Raw genomic sequence first — 15493 nt, forward strand, 5'->3', positions numbered from 1 at the left:
CAGATAAGGACACCAAAAGAGCTTGTCTCAATTTACATAGCAAGAAAATATTAGAGCCAGAATTTAAACTGTGGCTATCAAGTTGACTCCAGGGTCAAGCAATATGCTATATTATGTATTGTACTGTATAGTATAGTACAGTGTATAGTACTACAGTCTACTATAGTATATTGTATGTACTATTGTATAGTATACTATATAGTACAATATACTATAGTATAGTATATTCATTTCTCTGACTCAATATTATATTCATAGTATCTGGCAAAGAGCCTAGTAGGAATTCAATAAAGACCAACTGAATACATTAATGACAGAGATAGTATCTAGACCACAAAATTATTTATCAGACATGTTTGTCTATCAAAAAAACTTAAATGTAAAGTGTCAAAGTAAAAACTTTGCTGCTTTAAATAATTTAAGTCCACTAAAGAGCAATGAGAATGAAACTAAACATATGGTAACATAATATATCCAAGGACTACCTCTAAACCAGGCATCAGCAATGTTTTTCCATAAAGGACCAGATAGTAAATATTTTAGGCTTTGCAGGCCACGCAGGTCTCTGTTACAACCGCTCAATTCTGATACTATAAGGAGAAACCGCTCAGACAATATATAAGTGAGTGAGTGTGGTGTGTCACAAAAAAACTTTACTTGTGGACTCTAAAATTAGAATTTCCTATAATTTTCACTGGCCGTGAAATATTGTTGTTTCACTTCTGATTTTTTCGAGCATTTAGGAATGTAACACTCATTCTTAGCTTGTGGGCTGGATACACTGAGACCAGGCAGGCAGCAGTCTAGAGCTGGCACAAAGGCAGTGGTTTGTTGCCTCCTATGCAAAACTACTCTTGCAGTCTCCTTAAACAGTGAGATTTTGAAAGAGAAAGGAGATATGATTCCAAACTGAAGGAGATTCACTCAAATGTGCTGTGTTTTGTTCCTGTCGTTGTGGTTGATGTTTCTGTGAAATCACATATAGGAAGTAGAGCCATTTAAAGATCAGAGTTGTGACAGATGAACAAGACAAAGATAAGTGAAGTAGTGAAAATGGGAGGAAGAATTGCTATCCAGTTAACCAGCAAGAATTGTGTCATTTATAAGATAATGACAGAGACAGGGGACACTTATTTTAAGCACCAGACATGTTCAGAAACAGATAGGTCGGAAAGATAGCATCAGTCACCTAAGGCCTAATTACATCTCCTTCAGCTACCATCGCAATTAAATGATTCTTTTTAAATGAGCTGATTCAAATGCTTCATGCTCAATAGTTAAAATGTACCTAAAACAGTCAAAACGTACATAAGAAGAGATAATACAGATTTGGATGTTCTGTATTTCCATTTACAGCAGAAGACTAAAGGAGCCTCCATTTCTAGCAAACCAGATTTTTTTTTCCTTTCAAAAGAATTTCTCCACCCAGACTGCTGACTGTTGCCAGAAAAAAAACACACAATTGTGCAGGTGAGACTGACATAAAACCCTTTATCCCTTGATGGCTAGAGCCTTCTCCGTGTCCTCAAAAGCCACACAGAGTTCTTCATCCTTCTCAAGGGCTACTCCAGCCCCCTCCCTCTCTCCACCTTTCCTTTCTGCCAATGACCTTGTTTCTGTTTCACAGAGAAATTGAAGCTGTCAGGAAGAATAGTCTTCAACTTCCTGCCCTCTGAGTGACAAACATCACGATCTTGTTTCCCTCCTTCTCTCAAGTCTCAGAAGATGAAATAGCCCTTTGTCTCATTTCAAGCCAGTCTCTCTTCCTCTGACCTTTATTCCAACTACCCTCTCCTGCTTCAAAGGGAGTAAGAACTTTGTTCATCTATTATTATCCTCTCTCTTCCGGATTTTCAAATCTCTTTTTCCCTGCTCCTTCTCCACAGCCTGTGAATACACTCAGCTCTATCCCGGGTTAAAAACAAATACATAATCTCCGATCTCCTCCAGCCTGGTGTCATCCTCCAGCTACCTGCCACCTTCTCTCTCAGCCTTCACACCAAGTCCCTCAAACATCGACATTCTCATTCCCCACGTCTCCACCTCCCATTCACCGTTATGGGCCTCCATGGTATACCACGGCACAGAAACATGTTGGGCAAATATTCCCAATATCCTTCCATCCTTTGCATTAAATGTGTAATTTTATTGTATTAATATAAAATTGTAAACATAAATATCCTTTATTCCTCAATGGTTTAGTTATCCTATTTTTAATTCTCATTAAATAAGTTCAAACTAAAATTTAAATTTCGGTATGACCTTCTTATAAAATCTCTGACAAAATGACATGCAATAAGAATGCAACATGTAAATTTATATATGTTTAAGACAATTTGGGGTTTAAACTGACCCAAATTTGGACTACACCAGTTTCACCATGAGATAATCAATCACTCATAATTCCAGTGCTTAAAACACACAAAAGCAAAAAATTAAAATAAAAATTTATTTTCTCTTTTAAAACAATTTCTGTTATGTCTGTTTTTAAAGTAATAATTGAAATTCAGTAGAACTGTAGGAAGTAAGATTTTTTCATACTTTTATTTCCCACAGCTATTATAATTGCCACTAAATCTCCTAGACCTTTACCCATATATAACATAGATGTGTAGGTATGTGTGTGTGTAACCTAGTTACAAATCATAACTAATTTTTTTCAGTTCACCTTCTACTTGGCACCTTCTTAACATTTGATGAAACTGTTTCTTATTTTTTCTCTTGAAACTCTCATTTCTCTTATTTAATGACAGGGATCTTAAAAAGTTATCTTAAAGTCCTCCTTTCCTTTACCATCTTTAGTACCATGTTTCCTTCAGTACTATACTTCAAACAATGAATAAAATCTGCAAATGCTACAATCTGCTGCTTCTCTTACACATTATACTCTAAAAGGTTAGTTTAGGCAGTCATTACAGCTCAGCTGGACAGCTACATTAGACTTCTGACTAGTGTCCCAGCCTTTATTCTTGTCCCTCTCTAATATATATTTCATACTGCAACTAGCATAATATTTTTTTCTAATAAAATATAGTCATGGCACTTCTGCAGTTGAAGTCCTCCAGTGACATTCTTGTGCCCACAGGATGAAGTTCAAACTAAAATGTAGGACTCTACGTGATTTGGCCCCTGCCTAACTTGTCATTCTTACCTCTCACCAAGCCACCCTTTCATATCCTTGATGCAGCAATTTTAAACTATGTATAGTTTCAGATAGTAGTTGCTCCTTCTACCTGGATTTCCACCATCACATCCTCTCCTTCCTGTCTCTAGAGTATGTTTAATAAGCATCTTATCTTTCAACACTCAGTTTAAGCATTATCATTTTCTACATGTTCCTGCCTTCAAGGATTTTTATTTTTTAATTATTTTTATTTCAATAGGTTTTTGGGGAACAAGTGGTGTTCGGTTACATAAATAGGTTCTTTAGCAGTGGCTTCTGAGATTTTGGTACACTCATCACCCGAGCAGCATACACTGTACCTACTGTGTAGCCTTTCATCCCTCACCCCCTGCCAGCCTTTCCCCCGAGTCCCCAAAGTCCATTGTATCATTCTCACAAGCATTACCATTTAGATGAAAACTTTCTTTTCCCCTAAATCATCAGGTAAAATTCACCATTCCAGTTTCACAGTTTCATGTATTTTATTTTTATTTTCATACCTATCTACACTTCATGAACTATAAGCTACTTGAAAGAAGAGACTGAGACTGACTTGTTGCTATAACCCCAGCAAAGATTTTCATGGAATACTCTGTCTGTTCATCTTTCTCATAAAATACACCATTTACTGAGCATCTACTATGAGTTAGATATTATTCTAGATACTGTATATGTATGATATCATCTAATATCCACAATAATTTTTTCCCATCTTTATAGAATTAAAAACTGAAAGACTTAGATAGTGTAAGTTACTCATTCAAAGGTATACTACTAGTAAATATAGAGCCACAATTCTAATTTAAGTATCACAGTTTCTCCCACAAGGTAGCTCTGATTTAGCATTTAATATTGTTATTGTTTATTCTACCCTATGTGAAATAACTAATTTATATACCATTGTCAATAAAAGAAAATGGATCCCACTATCTTTTTTCAGCTTGAGATATTATTCAATATTACAATCTTCTTTTATTTTTTTCACCAGATCTGCCTACATGAAAACCAGAAGAGAACAGTATCTCTTTTACCAATCAATGTTTTTTAGGTTATTTTATCAAGTTTAGAAGAAAATACGAAACCAGTGAATTCTAGGAGAATTCTCAGACCAATGAGCTCCTCTAAATGCATCCTGCCTTTTCTTCAGAACGCTTTTGTAGATGTGAAGGAAATGCTCCTTCATGCTGGTCCATTAATTATGTACTTACCCTGTTCTACCAAGCAGAACCATGTCGATTTACTAAGTTTGTGTTGCCCTGGCTGTTTCAGTAAAATGTGATCTCATTATAAAGTAATTTGTGATGTTCTAGCTATAATTCTAATGTTCTAAATATGTCCTAGCTTAGTCCTAATTTGTTAGCTATTTTTTTTACCAGAAAAATAGCTGTACGTTCCCAGTAAATGGAATTTTGTGTTCAGTTTATGTCATAATTTTGAACTCTGGATAAAAAGTAAATTGGAGCAACAGAAATATCTTTTATAACTTTCTTGGTGACTAATGTTTACCAAGTATAATTTCTCTAAAATTATATACTAACTCATCACACCTTTTATTCTAGTTAAATCATTTATATCATTGTCTATACCACTGAACTTCCATCTTGAATCTTAATACTACGGTGTAGACGTTAAATTTATTTATCTTTGTGGGGCCAAGAGAATGAGAAAGTATTTATATTTGCAAACTGGAATTGCACATAGCATTGTTTACCTGCAATAAGGGACAATAATAATAGTGTGCGAAGAGAACACCAATTATGAACTAAGCAGGAAATATATCCTGTGAGTTGAACAATAAAATAATCCATTTTATTTATAAATATGTAGTGGAGTAATTTTCTTTAAAATACAAAATTGAAAGTAAATTAGCAACAGTTCTTTTATTCATAAGAGAGAAGTTAAATACATTATCTATAAATAAAAATTTAAGGCAATAATGGAAGCAACAGTATAAAGAGGAAAAATACTGCCACCAGCACAGTGGATCTAGTCAAGGCTTGTGAAGCAAGTTTTTTTTACATGCAACTTTATCTCTTTGCCTCAGGAATAACCATCCTATTCTAGAGAGGCAATACATTTTTCCAGAATAATCTGATTATCATTGTTGATTTAAAGGAATCATTTAAAATGGCCTATTCTTTAAAATGTGCTTTAACAATTTCTGAATAATTCCTTCTGTATGTTTGACTTGTTACGAAGTACTACATATAGAGCAATAACCATTTATTGAAAGCCTACTATATGTCTAGAATTTATAAACCAATGCTTCTTCTGTATACTTTCAATTACTTTATGTTAGTTCTAATTTTCTTTGATGTTGACTAAACATCATCTCAATAGACCCAACATAGTCAAATACCCTTGCGGTTAAAACATCAAAGTAAAAATATCCTCCTTTGGTCAACTACTGTGCAAGGGGCTAAGCTCATTATGTATTATAAATCTTGCTATCCCAGAGCTCACAGTGTTGCTGGGAGGGAAGAGACAAGGGATTACGGTAGTTGGCCATCACATACAGCCAGAAGAAATCCCACATGTTGCTCAGGTACTCAACTCATTAACCACTTTCAACTTGACTTGAATGATAAATTCTAAGCTCTAATAAAATTAATTTTGAAAAAAATAATTTTCAAAGCCAAGACTATCGTCTGGATGGAACTTTTTATAGTAATCTACTTCATGAGTTCCATTTTGCCTCTATCATCAAGTAACTTGTTTATAAACCCAGAGTTTTGGAGAAACTTTCTTAATGTAAGGTAAAAATTCTTCTTTGTGGAGATATATCTTTAAGAAAGTGTTTTACATCCCTAAGTATATTCTTAAACCCTAAATCCATCACCTATTATCTATAAAATTCATAATTCTTAACCATAGCTTTAAAAAACAATGGGTAAAGTGCACTTATTCTGTTCCAGGAAGTGTGCTATGAATTTTACCTCTAATTGCATATTTTGAACACTGTACAAACTACATTAAATTGATTATACTATTACAATAATACTGTAATATTACAACCCCAATCTTATAGATGAGGAAACTGAACCAAAAGGCACAGAGATGGTGTAAACTTAAAATTTGGTCTGAGCAATCTCACTTCACAGCCCGTGCTATTAATAAATATATTATTTCCTCTGAAGAGTTGAACAAGGTATAGAGTGAAGTAGTTTTATAATACATGGCACATAGGTAGATAGATGATTGACAGATAGATAGACAGCCTTACAATCCTTTAAATTTACTTAGATATTTCTATCATACATGAGCTTGACTGAGTTGCCATGACCTGCTAGAAAGTACTAGGTCCATGCTATCTATTGTATCATATACTAGAGAAACTATTGAACATCTGCTTCCTTCTTACCAAAGATTTTATGTTCTGAGTATTATCTACCTGGCCAAAATTAATACTGCAAATGGAAATGTTAATAACTCTTTTAATCTCATTTATATTTATTACCTAATATTACCTAATGTAAATTCTACATTCCAAATATTCATTCCAGAAAAGCTCCTTTTGTCATATCCAGGACTGAACTTTATCGAAAGAGAAATAAAAGAACCTACTCATTCTACATTAGAGGATAGATAATAATTATAACCAATTTTAGAAGCCAACTAAAAATTGGCAGTAAATATGAGTTTTAGCTGCCTCGTGCCATGCCCCAAGCTTATTTAAAGATCAAGTGTATGGGGAAATATCTTCCTGTCAGTTTTGTTTCTTAAAATCCTGTTTCAAAAATCTGATGCCTTTGCTAAAACTAACGTTAGTCCTCCTAAAACCATACAGCCATCATCTAAAACCACGGTTATCAAAGTGTGGTTTTGGGACTCTCAGGACACTGTCTAGGGGTCTAGGAAGTTAAAACTACTTTCAAAATAATACTAAAACATCATTTGTGTTTTTTACTCATTCTTCCTTAAATCTACATGAAGTTTCATAGAGACTATGTAATGTGTGATATCATAACAGAGTGCAGAAGGTAATGTGAGAATTCAGCTGTCTTCTGTCAGCCAGATATTAAAGAGAATTTCAAAAACATTTTAAAAAGCCCTCATCCTCGCTAATTGTTTTATTATCACTATAGTTATTTTTAATAAAAATGTATTATTTATGTTAACAGGTATGGGCTTATTGCTCTTTTTAGATTAATAAACACATACGTGTATATTCAATTTTCCCAGCTCCTATTACCATAATAAAGATAGATCTTATATATATAAACAACAGCTGTTTTAAGAGTATAAAGGGGTGCTGAGAATGAAATGTTTGAGAACTACTGATGTAAAATATCCATAACCTGTTTTCTCTAGTTCCTTCTAGTCTTTGTCTTTAGCTTATTAACCATTATCATCCTTGGTATGTTGTTCCACTTTAGGTTTTCTGTTACTTTACAAAGTCTAAGATATTGCAGTATCTTCTGATTCTTACTTGTGAACAGACAAATTAGTCTCAGTCAACAATTCCACCCTAGGAAATGATATATCAGATGGTGCTGTTACACAACAGACTTCACAGAATCTGTTCTGAAAAAATGTCATCATGAAAGTCTAGGAGCTTTCTTGTTAGAGAAAGAACTTCTCGGTATCTGAGAATTTTCATGTTGTTACTGTGTAAGATGATGAGTTTTCTTAAAATTATTTAGACGCTTGGCAGATCAGACTCAATACTGGGCCTTCTGCAATTCCAATAAAAAATAAAGACTGGCCGAGACCATCTATGTGCCCTACTTGGAGTCTGGCCTGAACAAGTCAAACAGAAAGAAGTATTCCTTCACCTCTCAGCAGTTCTTAACATTCTTTCCTTGATTCTCCTTCTGAAACATTCTCTTGCTTTATAATTGTCCCACCACACCCTTCCAAGTCAACTGTAATCTCTAATAACAACTTGTCCATTCCTTGAACAAAGGCCTTCCACTCATTTCTCCTCAGCCCTTTTCACTACTCATCCCACACTGGTGTACATATATCAGCTATGTACAAATGACTCCCAAACCAGAAGTCAAGCTTTGACTTAGCTTATCAATGCAAGACCACAACTGTTAAATCACCCCAGATAAGTGTATTGCTAGCTCCTCTCCTAACATACACAACCAAAATCATTACTTTCACCATAAACAGCAAAACTTAAACTGTTTCTCTTACTCTATTCCAATAGTTCTCAACTGTGTTTGATTTTGCCCCCAGGGGACATTTGGCAATTTCTAGAGACTTTTTTTTGTTTTGTTTTCACAACCAGGAAATGGGGTTTCTACTGGCATCCAATGGATGGAGGCCACTGATGCTGCAAATATCCTACAATGTACAGGACAGACTCCCACAACAAAGAATTATCTGACCCACAGTGTTAACAGTGCTGAAGTTACATTTCTCTATTCCCATCACTTCTCTATCTCCCCTCCAGCCAGGCAAATGATTCGCATAGATGTTGACACCAGGAACCTGTATAAGCTGGATTTGAAAGTAAAGTGGCTGGAGGTTTTGGATCAACAGAAACCTGAATACAGTAGAACAACCTCCAAGAAGAAGGTGAGCTTGGGAATCAAATGGACAATGATTGAAATCAATGTTAAATTTGGAAGTTTCAACTGAAATATCAAAATATTAAAAATTCTGTATTGGAAAGGAGGTGCTAAACCATATAAAAATTTTAATGAACTTGGTTAATGACTGATTCCATGATTCTCTCAAATGTCTCAGCCTTTTTGAAGTTTAAAAATAGTCATGAGAGCAAAAGTAGAAACTACCTTTGTACGGAAAATGTCTTTGCAGATTACTGCTTCCATCCTCAAGCCCCACCTCTTGAGGAACAAAGGAAAGTTGACAGCTGTTTGTGCCTCATTGCAAACTAGTGAGAGGGAATTTATAGGGGTTGCCTAGAGTTTGATAAGTCTTATGTATTATGGAGACATGGCAGCCTATTGCTTGACTCATACTCAGAAAATCTAGGAATTGGGATGGTCTGGCCTCCAGCTTTAGGAGCATGTTGCTGCTGATTTATTGTCTGCTAATTTATTATCTGCTGATTTATTGTCTGAGCCAAGAATGTGTTTATGCTTCCCATGGACCAGATGAGGGTCAGCCAGCATGTGAGTTGTATTAGAGCCTCCCCTATAAGGACTGCCTGTGCTGAGACCTCAGCAGACAAGAGTTCAAGGTGAACCAAAGAATTGCAAAGAGCTGCAGAGAAAGTAAGTGACCAGATAAGATGGGGAAACTTTTATCCGTATCAAGGGAACTATAGATGAGATGATACACGAGGGTTTCCAATGACTCCCTCAAAGTGCCCACTAAAGAATTAACTTTTATCATCAGTCAGGCTCGAAGGGAGTAAAGTCATGTAAAATGAGAACAAAGATAACAACTTTTCCATCTCCCTTCTCTCTCCTCTCTTCCCATTAGTCTAACAAATTGAAGGAAGAGAAGAAATGCTAGGAGTTGAGTTGCCAACACCCATTGCAGAGCAGACCCCAGCTTGGGAAGGGGTGGTTGGAGAATATTTTTATACTTTAAATGACGTTCTAAGTTTTGTTATTTGACTACACATTCTTTTTACCTAATTGAGACAAGTCATTTAAAGTAGCTATAACTCTTTATCTTACTTAAGGATGAACGGAAGAGTTATGGAGCTTGCTCAAGTCTGCATACAGTGGCAGGGAAAGTACTACTCCTACTGATCAGTATTAAAAGATCACTGGGACACAGTTCTTTCATAAGGTTGCTTCTATGATTATAGACCCTATATGTACATCAATGCCAAAGCATGGGCAGTGAGGCAAAATCCGTATGCCCAACAATATGAACGAATTTAGGAAGGAAAAACTAAGGAAGAGACCAGGGACATTGACTGAATTTGGTGGAGTCATTGCATGACCCCCTAGTGGGAGGGGAGTAAACGCTGAGGAAATGTGAATATCACCCAAGTAAAAAACTTCCACCTCTCCTTTGCTGTCCATATGTAGGCAGTTGTCAAGTCCAATTGAGTCCACTTCCACAATATTCCGTATCAGTCCCTCTCCATTCTCTCTGCCCTCCTGGTTTCTTTCTCACATTCTTATTTCTGGATCTCCTAGCTTGAATGTATTCCACAAGATCTAACTGTCATTCTATCAGTCTATCAATCACTCTTCACTCAGCTTCAAGAGCTATATATATATGCTTAAAGCAAAAGTTTGCACATATCATTCCCCAGCTGGGCAACCTTTTAGGACATCTATTGTAAGGGATAAAATCTAAACACTTTAGAATGACATTCAGGGCTCTTCATGGTTCAGTCACACACACACACACACACACACACACACACACACACACACACACATACACACACACACATAGACAAAATGTTTCTGTCATGTTAGACTGCTTGACATTGCCCAAATAGGCCATAAATTTTCTTACCACTATGATTTTTCTCATATTTTGACTCTAATCTGAAATATTTTTTCCTCTGCCCCAGCTTGCATACACCTCCCCTCCTCCTGCTTTTGAAACCCTACTCACTGTTCTAGGCCCAGCTTATATTACAGTTCTGTGAAACATTATCTGGTCCCCAAGTCAGAATATTATTCCTTCTCTTTCCCCAGATGTTTCTTTTATTGCACTTATTTCCACCATTTATTCTACTCTGACTTATAATATAGATCATTTTTGTTTGTATATCTCCTCCACTAGTTAGTAAATCTTTTGATGCCTTACCTATAATAGACAGTCAATAGATGTTTGTTGAACTAAATTAAATGCTACTGACCAGCCTTGAGAGGTGGGAGAAAGAGGCCTTGGAAGCTAGCACAGGGATGTCGAGGCGTTTGAAGGCATTGCTGGGCCTCTCGGTGGTGATGCTGACGGCAGCCACGTGGCCAGCATGCATCTGGAGCAATGGCAGGACCAGCAGAAGCTTCATGATGGAGTTATCAGAGACACTGAGAGAAAAAATTAGAAAAAAAGTAAATATTCATCTTTTGGGAGAACAGATTATTTTAACTGAGCAACTTGAAGCAGAAAGACAGAAGATGTTATTCGCAAAAGGATTTCAAAAAACTTAACTTGAAATGAATGTGAAATATCAATGGGACAGATGACACTGGACATTGTGTGTGTGTGTGTGTGTGTGTGTGTGTGTGTGTGTGTGTATCTGTGCCTGTTGATGGAGAATAGCTTAGTGGTATCTTAATCTTTTTTTTAGTCACTGTCTTTTTAAATTTGATCAAATAAAGGATAGTGGATCATATATTGTAAATTACTGCTTTCAAAGTTCCTTATGTCTGAATAAAGAAATACAGGAGTACAGTCTCCTGAAGAGTTTCTGCCTGTGTGATCCTGGTAAAAGCCCTGTTAAGTTCATGGCCCAGAGCTTAGGATTGTGACTGAAAAGCACTGCTTCTGTGAGAAGGAAGGAATAGATAGTTACATCCACCTGAGTAGTTTGATCAGTCAAGATAGTGATGAAGCCACAATAACATCTACCTCAGAAGGGCTGGATGAAGGTGAAGTGGAGAGAGAAACTCCCCTGATTGTCCAATTGGAGGATCAGACATCAGGAGACTTACGTCATGACTAGAGCAGGGATTCCCTAACAGCAATGAAGAAGATGTATTGTGGATGGAGAAGCAGCTGTCCTGCTTCTGTGACAAGTACCAAAAATGGATACCAACCAGACAGCTGAGGGGACAGCTCAGTTATGTTAAGGGTGATAATTTTTTTTATATTTACTTTTTCTGGTTGCTCAGCAGATGGCAAGGAACAGTATGAAAGGCTGAGGCTGACATGGCAGCAAAGTCATCATGTTGGCAATGTACAACTTGTCTCTGGAAGGAAGTGGACATCAAGGTTATTTCAGATAGAATGAAGATATCTGCATTTTTATTGGGAAACATTGGACTTTTTTACTAGGGAAAAATAAAAAGACTTCAGACTGGTGGAGCACAGTAGCAGGTTGCCTCAGTGTGGAAAATCCCATATACTTCTGTTCAGGTGCTCAGGAATTTGGATAACCAGGATGGTAGAAACTTGTTCATAAGAAACCTTCAACATTGAAACCCAAAGGAAAAAAAGTTGTCTGCCTCAAGTTTGAAGTAAAAGCAGCCTCAAAACCAACTTTAGATTCCATCATTACTGTTCAGAGACTTAGAAAACAGGCAAGTTAGAATCCTGTGGAATCTGCCATGGAATTAAAAGAGAAAAGGTCTTGAGCTCAGGAAGCAAAAGACAGAAGAGGCCAGAAGGAAGTGGCTGGCTTTCTTGAGAGGAGTATGTCTTCTATCCCTGTAAAATCCATAAGCCAAGGCCACAGGCAGATGTGATTCTTGAAAAAGAAGAGATTGACTTTTCATCTTTGAGCTCCTCTGACCACACCCTGTTGACAAGCCCATTTACTTCTCCTCTGGATTTCTCTGTGCGCCCCCGCCCCACCAAGGACAGCTGCCTCTCATTGGGCAATGCCTGGTTTTCTTTTAGAAGCAGATCTGATTCCAGATGTAATGCCCCCACAAGCTTTGTTACACGATGATGATGAGATGGAAGGCAATGGAGCCATAGACTCAAGGATGGCGTATGTCTACAACATTGACACGTTGCTTAGGTGAGCAGTAAAAAAAAAAGAGAGGATGTTCTTTTAAAGCCACTGAAACTTGGAGGTAATTTGTTAGCACAGCATAACTTACCCTATTTAACTGATACAGGTAGGCAAAATTTAATCAATAACACATTTAATCAATAACAAAACAATCTCAGAGAAACTAAGGGACATTTTCAAGATGGCATTTATTAGTCAGTTACTAGAAGGGTAGTAGGATTCATCACCGGATTTTCTGACTGAAAGTGTAAGACATTGTTTCATCAACTTTAAAGGGGAAAAAAATCTTTAAAATGTATTTATTTAAATTTTACATTGAACACAATTGTATACATATACATATGTATGTACATGCATATGTTTGAAACAGACTTTGCAAAAATTACGGCAGTGAGAGAAATCTGACATAGAAAAACAATGACAGTGAAAAAAAATGTGACCTGACTCCATCTTGCCTCTAGCCTCCAAGTTGCCCTTGTTCATTCCTTGGTGCAGGCTAAGGTAACTACAGGAGGAATTTATTTTATAGTTTAACCTTTAAGCAAAATGATAATAGCCCCTTCCCAAAACTATCCTCTTTTTGCTTGGTGACCAAAAACCACATTTGTAAAACTAACAAATTAGCCACAGGATTAGAATTATGGTCAGGAATTATAAAGCCAGAGGTTACAAGATTCATATCCTTTCCAATTTTTTCTGTAGATAAGGTTACTGTAAAACCTACAATTGCTGTTCGAGGTGGTTTTTAGACTCTGCATTCTGATGGACGAGCTGGCAGCATCCAGATAAGTAACCCATACCAACAAACTGGCTCAACTGATCATGTGGTCCCACTCAGGAACTGACTCAGTGCAAGAAGACAGCTTTGACCTCCTATAATTTCATCCTCAACCCAATCAATCAGCATTCCCCATTCCCTAGTACCCACCAGATTATCCTTGAAAAATCCTAACCTCTGAATTTTTGGGGAGGCTGATTCGAGTAATCATAACTCCAGTCCTTCCACTTGGCTGGCCTTGCAATTATTAAACTCTTTCTCTACTGCAATACCATTGTCTCAGAGAATTGGCTTTTTATCCGTGCAGCAAGGAAGAAGAATCTGCTGGGTGATAACACATACACACATATATAATTTTAGAATAGATACAAGAGAAAATGGAAGTAATACAAATGGTAAATATCAGTAAAATTATATTAAAATATTGTTTCATTTCGGTCTTCCTTAGTGAAAATTTTTACATTTATTTTTAAACCTAAATAATTTATAGTTTTACATAACAAAATGAAATGTCAAAAATTTATAATTGTTTATATATTATAACTTATCTTGAGCCTTTAAAATTATCTCTTCATAATGAATTAATGGCATTTTCAGAAAACTGGATGAGCCTGGAGACTATTATTTTAAGTGAAGTAACTCAGGAATGGAAAACCAAACATTGTGTGTTCCAGTGGGAGCTAGACTATGTGGATGCAAAGGCACAAGAATGACACAATGGACTTGGGGGACTCAAAGGGAAAGGGTGGGAAGAAGGTGAGGGATAAAAGACTACAAACTGGGGGCAGTGTATACTGCTCGGGTGATGGTGCACCAAAATCTCACAAATCACCACTAAAGAATTGACTCATGTAACCAAACACCACTTGTTCTCCAATAACCTATGGAAATAAATTTTTTAAAGTATCTCCTTGTTTAGAAAAATATATAGATTTTATTTGTATATAGACTTTGTTCTTGACAGGAATATGTCTTCTATCACGGTAAAATTCATAAGCCAAGGCTGCAAGACAGATGTGATTCTGGCTTGTGGTCTTGGCTGATGGATTTTACAGGGATAGAAAAGAAATGAACTTAGAGATGAGATGTTTGGAAATGAACTTGGAACTTGGAAAGAAAGGATTTGGAAAAGTACTTGATTTCTAGTTAAGCCATTTTCATGTACTTTACAGTACTTAGACATCTTATATATTTGTGTCAAATTTGTAAGTATTTTAGAAGTATTACCAAAATAACAAGAGATGTGTTATATATTTAAAATTATTAAACTCAATGTTATGTGTATTATGAACTAAAATAGCCTGTTTTGGGTTTTTTTTTTTAACCTTAAAGTTTACATTTTTCTTGTTGAAATTTGGGACGCTTTTTCTCCATCTTATTATGACAAATAATATATAAACAAGTGAATATTTTTCTTGAGCAATAAAATGTATTTTTTTATCTTTTTTTTATTATTATGCTTTAGGTTTTAGGGTACATGTGCACAATGTGCAGGTTTGTTACATATGTATCCATGTGCCATGTTGGTTTGCTGCACCCATTAACTCATCATTTAGCATTAGGTATATCTCCTAATGCTGTCCTTCCCCCCTCCCCCCAACCCACAACAGTCCCCGGAGTGTGCTGTACCCCTTCCTGTGTGCATGAGTTCTCATTGTTCAATTCCCACCTATGAGAGAGAATATGCGGTGTGTGGTTTTTTGTCCTTGCGATAGTTTACTGAGAATGATGTTTTGCAGTTTTATCCATGTCCCTACAAAGGACATGAACTCATCATTTTTTATGGCTGCATAGTATTCCATGGTGTATATATGCCACATTTTCTTAATCCAGTCTATTATTGTTGGACATTTGGCTTGGTTCCAAGTCTTTGCTATTGTGAATAGTGCCACAACAAACATATGTGTGCATGTGTCTTTATAGCAGCATGATTTATAGTCCTTTGGGTATATACCCAGTAATGGGATGGCTGGGTCAAATG

At 36.2% G+C, this 15493-nt stretch overlaps 1 pseudogene; it reads left to right on the forward strand.

Moving 5' to 3' along the window:
• Positions 1-10956: 10956 nt before the first annotated feature.
• LOC116814138 (protein PET117 homolog, mitochondrial-like) lies at positions 10957-11205 on the forward strand (annotated as a pseudogene).
• Positions 11206-15493: the final 4288 nt, after the last annotated feature.

This window comes from Hylobates moloch, unplaced genomic scaffold (genome assembly GCF_009828535.3).
Source record: "Hylobates moloch isolate HMO894 unplaced genomic scaffold, HMol_V3 SCAFFOLD_1, whole genome shotgun sequence".
Classification (NCBI taxonomy): domain Eukaryota; kingdom Metazoa; phylum Chordata; class Mammalia; order Primates; family Hylobatidae; genus Hylobates; species Hylobates moloch.